The sequence below is a fragment of the Echinops telfairi genome, unplaced genomic scaffold (genome assembly GCF_000313985.2).
Source record: "Echinops telfairi isolate 266 unplaced genomic scaffold, ASM31398v2 ScPeMD7_2573;HRSCAF=3158, whole genome shotgun sequence".
Taxonomy (NCBI): domain Eukaryota; kingdom Metazoa; phylum Chordata; class Mammalia; order Afrosoricida; family Tenrecidae; genus Echinops; species Echinops telfairi.
Window position 1 is genome coordinate 9,559,571 of NW_022106471.1, and position 9,488 is coordinate 9,569,058.

Below are 9,488 nucleotides of genomic sequence, written 5' to 3' on the forward strand. Positions count from 1 at the left end.
AAATCCAACCTAGGATTTCTATTTCTTTCCTTCCTGATGCTCCTAGGCTCCAACTCCAATTCCTGAGCTTCCTAGTCAAACGTAGCTTGCTGGGGGAACTTCATAAGTGGGTTCCTTACACTTGAATGGCACTAGAAGAATCCCAGCCAGAGTTATATAATTGCCCTAAATATCATATAAGCTTTCTCGTGTTGTTTTCCAAAGCTCATCCACTATCAAAGAGAAATTTGCCCAAATACTTATTGCTTATTGGTGATGATAGAAGTAGGTCGTGATGGGTTTATTGTGCCAACCCGGCCAATAGAAATAGGTGGGCAGAGATTAATCAGGTTGCAGTTTGATTGGGGGGCAAAGAGATAAGTGGCTCTGCAAGGCCTATCCCTGTCACTCTTGCTCGCTGGTGACCAGACCAGAGTGCTGCTGCTTTAGCTGGTTCTCTGCCTCAACCTGTGTGCTACACCACCTGTGGGCCAAGCCAACCCATGGATCATGTCACTAGAGCTGTGGCTCCTTTGAAACCTGCTTCACCATGCGGCTGGTACATACGGTGCTTGAGCTGAGGCTGGTGGATTCTGTCGCTTTACATTGAAATCCCATCCGGGCCTGTTTTGCGAAACTCCTGTACTAGGGAAGACTCCGCTGTCTGCTTCCTTTACCTTGCATCAAAGCCAACCCCCCTTCCCATGAGTTGAAGGACTTCTAGTATATTAATTTTCCACAAAAGTGAGTTGAACTGAGCCCTCTGTACTGCTGTGTGGACTAATTAGCTGTTATATTCCTTCTCGCTGTATAAACCTATCTAGCTAGCTAGCTAGCTAAATAATCATAAGTGTCCTGGTTTTGTTTCTCTAGAAAACTGCCTAACACATATGCATTATAAATTATAAACAAACCCGTTTCTCCTTTCTGGAACATTCTACAAAGTTGGTTTTTTGCCTTCTCCTTCTATCACATGAATAAATATGAATGGCTTTGTGTTTCGGTGACACCTTTCTGTGTTAAACATGTCATCATTTTCAAATCCACCAGCAAGGTCAAAACTGAATCAGGGAGAGAACATGACATGGCCAGGACAAGGTCATGTGAACACAAAACCTGGCCGTGTAAGAGGTCTACAACTTTCCCTATACCCTCTTCCTTAATACATATTGTCATCCAAAGCTATACCTTCAACGTGAATGGAACCTGGCATATATAGTGGGGACCTGTGCAAATCCTGTTTATTTGAGTCATGGTATCTCAATTTCCTTAGCCATTAACAGGAATAATCCCAACCACTCCCCTATCTCACAGGTATTTTTAGGGTCATACAAGGCCCATAAAAGCACTTTGTGGGGAAAAACAAAACAAAACACCGTGTGAACTTCTGCAGTAGGATGAAGCTTTATTATTATGGGAGGCAGATTAATGCCCCCTCCCCTAAAGATGCCCTTATCCTAACCTCCAGAACTTATGAATATGTTGGCAAAATGGAGCTAAGTTTATAGATAGATTTAATGCTGCTAATCAACTGCCCTTAAAATGGATTGTTCTGGGTTATCCAAGTTGACCCAAGGCAATCACGGGGTCTTACATGTGGAAAAGGGAGGCAGAAGAGGCAGTGCCAGAGTGAGACAGGGTGACAAAGCCGCTGCTGACTTTGAAGGTGGAAGGGGCCAGGAGCCAAGGAACGTGGGCGGACTCCAGCAACTGAGAAAGACAAGGAAGTGGGTTCTCCTTGAGTGTCACTAGATAAGAACCGTGAGGCCCATTTCGGATTCCTCTGAAACTATTTTGTGGTTGTGACTGTTGTTGTTAGGGATCGTCAAAGTGGTTCTGACTCACAGGAGCCTGCACCATCCTCCCAACTGTTCCTCTGTCTGAGGCCATTTGCAGCCACTGGGTCCCTCCATCTCACCGTGGCCCTTCCTCTTTTCTGCCCTCCCTCCACTCCACCTGGCGAGCTGTCCTGCAGAGACTAGTCTCCCCTGACAGCACGTCCAAAGCATCGAAGACGAAGTCTCGCCATCCTTGCCTCGAAGGACCACTCTGACCATTCTCTCTAAGATAATGAATGGGGGTTGCATTAAGCCACTAAGTTGGTGGTGCTTTCTCACTGCCGCGATAGGTAAATATTACAGTTATTTAAATGGCTGAGCTTGCTGACTGGCAATCTCAGTCGGGTCATGAAGGCAGTTGAAGGACCTTCCGTGAGTTACTCCCCCACTGTCTCCCTTGCAGGTCGGCAAAGCAATTCTGAGAAAGGGAGAGAGACAACAGGGCTGGCAGAAGGATGGGAGCAACCCGGAAGTGGAAAAGCTGCCTCGGGGTACCTTGAGTGGGACACCTGCTAGAAATGACAGGAGCCCTATCCTTAGCCCCCTCCACCATCACCAGGGGGCGAGACTGCCCCTGTGCCCCTTGCAGCCTGAACGCTCCACCCAAGCCGCCTCCTTCCATCGTTTTTCTTTGGTTTCTTTTTCACCCTTCCCATCCCTCTCCCTCCCCAGCCCACTCTAAGCCCATTTCCCTGGGAGACAGAATTGGGAGCTGCCCAAGAGCGGACTGTGATGGGCTCCGCAGACTCCCCAGGGCTGCCGCTGGCACACAGGTTCCAGACTCACAAACAGGGAAGCGACTTCATTCTGCTGCTGCCTGAAGATCGTTCATCTCATCAGAGGACCCCAGGGACAGGAGCCCGGCAAATGCCAGATTTTGACATTACGTTCCTCCGGCTGCACATTAACATTTTATTTTAATCTCAACCCCAAAGGTTGCTCAGAATGAAAGGCTAGAGGGGTTTCTCCAGGTGGATCTGAGCCAAACTGATTTTTCTGTTTGCTCCAGGCCCGAGTGCCCCTGACCCCCCATGTCTTATCATTAGAATGAAAATCGTACCCTCCAGAGTCCCCTCCTTCCTGCAGGTTTACAGGGCCCTGCACCTCAGCCAGGCCTGCTCCAAGCCGCATCCCTGGTACAAATCCCTTTTGCAAAACAGCAGAGCACATTTCAGGACATTGAACTATGCAACCATGCAGTTAGCTGACGTAAATTTGGCAAAGCATCTGGTCATACAAATAAATGCCCCCCCCCCCCAAAAAAAGGTACTGTTTTTGAAATTAAACATTAACTGCCAGGGGTTAATTTGGCACACAAATCTAACCTACTGCCAACCTACTGATTTCCACAAGTAGCAAACCAAGAGGACAGAGTAGAATTGTCTCATGGGCTTTCTTTTTTTAATGAAATTGTGAATTAGGTAGGGGAGTGGGGCTCATATTTCAGACCATCAACTCTGCGTTCAACTGTTTAAGCAATCTCATCCACTTCTCCCCACCCTCACCCCTGTATTCCAACCCACCCTCCACTCCTGATTTCTCTTCTCCTTCTTGGGGTGCTCCATCCTCCCTCTCACCCAAGCCAATAGCTGTCAACCTTCCAGTCCATTGCTTCAGCTTCCCTTTCTTGCCCTCCCTCTGGCCTGCCAGTCATTGTCTTTGTGTTTATCCTTATAGGAGTGGTCTCAGACAATATTTGTCCTTTTGTGATTGACGGACCTCTCTCGGCGAAATGTTCTCCAGCTCCATCTGTGTCATGAGGTGCTTCATGGTGTCCTCGTTGCTTGTTAGCAAGGCGTCGTCTTGCACTGGGTGTATGTACCCAAGTTTCTTTATCCGTTCTACTGATGGGCATTTGGGCTGTTTCCAACTTGTTGCTGTTATGAACAGTTGCTTCATCTGCGATGAAGATGGGAGTGTGCATAAGCATGGGAGTATAGATGTCGGTTTGATGTAGGCCTCTAGCTTCTTTAGGGTATATACCCAGCAGAGGGATTGCTGGCTCATATGGAATTTCTATCCCCGGTTGTTTGAGGTAGCTCCATACTGCTTTCCAGTTGTTGTACATATGTACAGACATACAAGCAGGGTAGGAGACGTCCAATCTTCCCGCATACTGTCCAGCATTTTTTTAAATTGGGCTGTCCAGAACTGTAATCTTAATGGAGACAGATTATCACAACTTTTTCCAGTGGAGCAGCTGGTGGGTTCGAACTGCTGGCCTTTTGAGAGCTTAACGCCTGCACCAGCAGGGTTCCTAGATTTGGTGCCAGGCGACTTGAAAGAGCATAAAGAAGAGCAGGCATTGTTCAAGAGGATGGGGGTGCTGAGGTTCTCTGGTCATTTGTCCGTGGTGGGGCCACCCCTGAAATAAGGAACATCCTCTGTCTCGTCTTCAAGTCACCGGCTTCCACTTTTTGTAAATGCGTGTAATTATAGAGGCCAGGAGCAGGGTATACTGAACATGGCGCAGCTTAGCTCAGTGGGCAGGAAACCGGGGAAGCCCCAGATAACCAGACCACTTTCCCTCAGAATGAGGCTGCGCTGGCCTGCGATGGGAATCAGATGGTAGTTAAACCACCGCAGGTGCTGAATGTGGAAACACGATTTAATAGTGCCAGAGATGCAAGCCACTAGCCAAATCACCTTCCCTGAGCAGCTCCTAAAGCCAACTCTTAGCAGACTTTGGCATTTTACTGCCTGTGAGCATTCAACTTCTTTAAAAGGGTACACATTAGAGGAAAGATGGAGTGTCATGTTAAAGGTGGATTCCTCGTTCCCTTGGATCTTAGATCACGTATCTTATGTAAAAGTGTTACGCCAACTTGTCTCTTGCAAGGCCAACAGATTAATGGAAGGACAATGCAGAGAAGACAATCGAGGTGGAAAATATATGTTCATTCGTCGACCCTTCAAGCCACTTCCATTTGCTTGAATTTTCTTTGTGTTGTAATGTCTTACTGAGGGTCAGAAAGGCAAGTTTGTCATAGCATTCCCAAGCACGGGAGTCAGATAATATGTATAAAAGCAGGAAGGTCAGGCAGCACGTTTCCAAGGAGAGGTAGGGAAATGGAATTCCTTTCCCCACTTTTTCAGAAATAGGCGGCCCCTGACAATGAAAATTATGAATCAATTAGGGACGACACCATGATGCTCTTCTTTATCCCGCTTTCTTCCCCTCCCAGGAAATTTTACATAATTTTATGTGGTTTGGTTCTAGGGTATGACCATCCTTTTTTGGTTAAAGTCCAAGTATGCCAACAAGATGGGAACTAAGATTAGAAATGGGATTTTTTTAAACCCCACTTTTTATTGCGAATTACATGAAGATTTACAGTACAGATCATAGTTTACATTGAACAATTCATTCACATTTTGATTCATACTTCTTTGGTCTTCCTTGTTTGTTGTCCCCCTTTACATGTGTATGAGGTGACTGAAAATACCATGGCTTAATTCAGGCACACCTTGCAAGTCTTCATATTCTTGCTATTCAACTCTTTAAAGTGGTTTTGCACTGAGATTTGTCCAGTGCAAAATGACATGTAAATTCTTGATTGCTGCTTCCATGATTGTGGTCAAGCAAGATGAAATCCTCGGCATAAGCCTTAGGTAGAAATAGGATTTTAGTACTCATCCATACAGACTTAGAGATTTGATAAAATATCAAAGTATTCCAACAGAAGCTGAAAACTGTAAAGGAGTTATGCAGAGTATGGGGTCCGAGTAAACTATAAACCAAAGTCCGCAGAGAGTAAAAAAGAAAGGTTAGAACTGGGGAGGCAAACAAAATCAAAACATGTATTCCCTACATACAAATAGGGGAACTTAGCAATGAGCTGCATGTAGGCTATATAAATTAAAGTCTATGTGGCTTAAATTTGAAATCACTGACTGCATTGCCATTGCAACCATTAGGACTCATTGCAACCCTACAAATCAGAGAAAAACCTGCCCCAAAGTTTCCAAAGCTATAATCCTTACCACCACAGATTGCTACATCTTTCTTCTGTGGTGCAGTTGCTGGGTTGGAACCACTGACTTTTCACTTAGGAGTCAAGCGCCTCTGGGCTCCTTCAATTAACTAGAACCCACTGCCATTGCGTGGATTCTGACTCATAGGAGGGAGTAGCATTCCTATAGAAATCCTACAGAACAGAGTAGAATTCTGCCATCGGGTTTCCAAGGCTGTAAATCTTTAGGGGAGAGAAAGTCTCAGCTTTCTCCCACAGTGTCTGCTGAGTCTGATCAGCCATCTTTGCAGTAGAAGTCCAGTGCTTATCTGACATCACCACCAAGTACACAAAATTTGACATTGAACTTCAGTCCCTGGTGGTACCAGCCACATCTCAAGTGTTCCATGGCCACATGTGACTCATGAGGACGACATCGGATGGCTCAGCTACAGAATCTTTCTTCTGCAAAAATTCGACTGGGTGCCACTGCCCTAGACTGGGTGGAGATCATCTGGTGATGCACCAAACTGCTCACTGGAAAAGATGCTGGGAAAGAGGCAATAAAGACAAGGCCAAGTTCATTGAAGATCGGAAAGGAAAAAGGTCAAGAGCGACATTAGGCACTAAGCCTGATGTGATAAATGGTGGGGGGGAAACCAGATGTTCTCCACTTGTTTGAAGAGCAATTGCAGGAAGCATGAATGCTAGTTACAAAGAGCCTCGGGTTGGAAGGTCACTGCTGCCGGAAGAGACTAGGAAGGAAACCTGTCAAGTTTGTATCCTGGGAAAGGTTTACGAGCAGGGTAGCAAGTTGACATCTGCCGCTGAGTACTGGGGAATTGACTAGAATGAACCTTGCCTTAATCATCAGCTGCTTCGACTTGTTCATGTCCATAAACAGAGTGTGCATATGATTGGCATAAGTATTGCTGGAGGAACCTCATAGGTTTTTTTCTTGTTTTGGTCCTTTATACACATGCCTTTAAGCCCTGAGTTCACCCTGGATCTTGACCGCCCTATTTGGCCATTTTTGCTTTATCTCCTTTGTTTCAAAAAGGGAATTAGAAAATCTCACCTCAGACTTCCTTTTGAGCAATCAAGATCGACTCATCCATATTGAGAAGCTACAGAGACAACTCCCGGTAACCTAAGATGGGCTGACTAAAACAGGCACGGAAGAGGGATTACAATTCCTAGGGCTTGGAATCAGATAGTTCTGGATTTGAGTTCCAGCACTTCCTCTTACTAACTAGGCAACCTTGGGCGAGTCGTTGAAGCTTTGGATTAGATATAACACTCTTGGTTCCAAGTAACATTTTTAAAAAGAAAAATTGGAAATGTATTCGTTTATGTACCTGGAAAACCCAAGGTTCTCTCACGACACCCAACCTCTGAAATCAATTTGTTTATTAATCTCCTTGGTGGCAACTGACAAATGCCCAACCTGAGTTGTTTAAGCACATAAGGAATTTATGGGTTCTTGTTTATGTGAGTGGGGAGGGGTGCTGGTGGTGTACTGGTTATGCACTGGGCTGCAAACCACTAACCGCTCCTCAGGAGAAAGATAGGGCTTTCAACTCCCATAAATAGTTACAGACTGGGAAACCCACAGGGGCAGTTCTACTCTGCCCTATAGGGTGGAGATGAGTGGGCCACGACTCAATGGCAGTGAGTTTGATGTGAATAGTGTGATTGAAGACAGCAATCTGTAGGCAAGGTTCAATTTAAGAACGATCATGCGGGGTGAAAGAGACCCCAAATCTCAAATGTAATTTATGGAGAACATTGTTTTTAGGTCTTAAATAGGACAAAGACAAGACAAAAGAGGAAAACACATCATTTGGATGAGAGAGACCACCAGCTGAGAGTCATACAGCACCCAAGGGTTTAGAGAGTCAGTGGCTTAACTAGGACGTGGGAGGACGAAGGGCACTGCCACGGAGGCATGACTGGTGGCAGATGAACACATCACAGCTGCAGGCAGGAGGGCAGAAACGGGCAGGGGACCATGATCGGGACCTGTGTACTAGGCTACACAGGAGCATTTACAAGACTGGTTCAGAGCCCTCCAACTCATGCTCATGTCACCCTAGCATCAATGTCCTCTATCATTGATCTGGCATTGGCTTGTATTTACCCCAAGTTCAGTGGCTTCCTGGGGGTCAAGAAAGGATGCCTCAAACGTGTGGCATATTGGCCTTAGGAGAATCCACGAGCTGATCAGCATACTGCTAAGCAACAGCCTAGAAGGTCAAGAAACCCAGAGAAGGGAGATTTCCTCTGGAGAGAGTAAGACCAGGGAAGCAGAACCCACTTGGCCAGTCAGCTCAAGTTCTGCATTCCAGCCCCTTGCGTTTCCTTAATTCCATTCAGGTAAGGCATCAGCATTCTCCAAACCCACTGTGTGGAAACACAATGGGTAGGAACTGGGGAAATTCCCTAGGAACCAGTTACCTGGGATTTGTCCTCACACTCCCTCAGGCCTTCCTCCTTCACTACTATTGAAGCAAAACCCCACCATGTTTGTCATGCCAAAAAACCACATCTGGTCACACCCATTGGCTGTGAGTGTGAAGTACATCTAAGCCTACATTGTGGACACAGTCGGCCTGAAGTTAGAATGAAGACCAAGAGGAGGGAGAGCAGGCACCAGATGCGTCTGCTACGAAGTTCAACCCAGGGATTGCCTTTCCTCCTCCTCCGTCCCAGGACCCCCTCCCTGCCTCTTCCAGTCTTATCCCAATCTACTTCCACCGTGAAGTCCTCTCAGATTAGCTTATCAAGGAGTGTGTCCACTCCCACTCTGTACCTCCCACTTCATGTCATTTTTGTGCTGTGTTTTGCATATTTGTTTTATTTGTTCTCCTTCACCAAACTGTGAAGTTCTTAGATGCAGTACAGTGAAGCGCCCATCTGGCGTGTGGTAGGTGCGAGTGCAGTCCAGGGATGCTTTCTGCAGGAAGTCCCTATGGGCTCTTTCTCTTTGTTCCCCGGTCCGCAACCAGACTTCCGCCCCAGCCCTCTACCTTGTGCCCGGCTCATTGCTCACAGCTAAATCGCTCTGTGAGCAAGAACTGCATCACCGGCACCCTCACAGCCCATTGCTACCTGTTAGTGGAATGAATGAGAAAGAATGTGTGGTAAAGCACACACACAGGTTGGGCTGGGGCTCTCAGTCTGAAAAGGAACTGCCCTTACTTAGGGCTCAGAGCTCAAGCTCAGAGTTGGGGTCAGGGCTATGGGGGTGCTGGTTGGGAGATCAACCTCTAGCCTGTTGCCTTGGGAATCAGCCTGGAATATGCTGCCCTTGCTCTAGACCAGTGGTTCTCGACCTTCCTAATGCCGCGACCCTTTAATACAGTTCCACACGTTGTCGTGACCCCACAACCATAAAATTATTTTTGTTGCTACTTCATAACTGTAATTTTGCTACTGTTATGAATTGTAATGTAAATATCTGATATGCAGAATGTATATGACCCTGTGAAAGGGTCATTTGACCCCCAAGAGGGTCGTGACCCACTGGTTGAGAACCACTGCTCTAAACAGACAAAAGAGGAAAACACATCACCCGGATGAGAGAGACCAGCAGCTGAGAGTCATAACGGCACCCGAGGGTTTAGAGAGTCAGTGGCTTAAATAGGACTGAGAAGAGAATTGGTCAGGCCTTATTCGGTGCCATCAAGTCAGCTCAGACCCAGAGCCACCCTGTGCA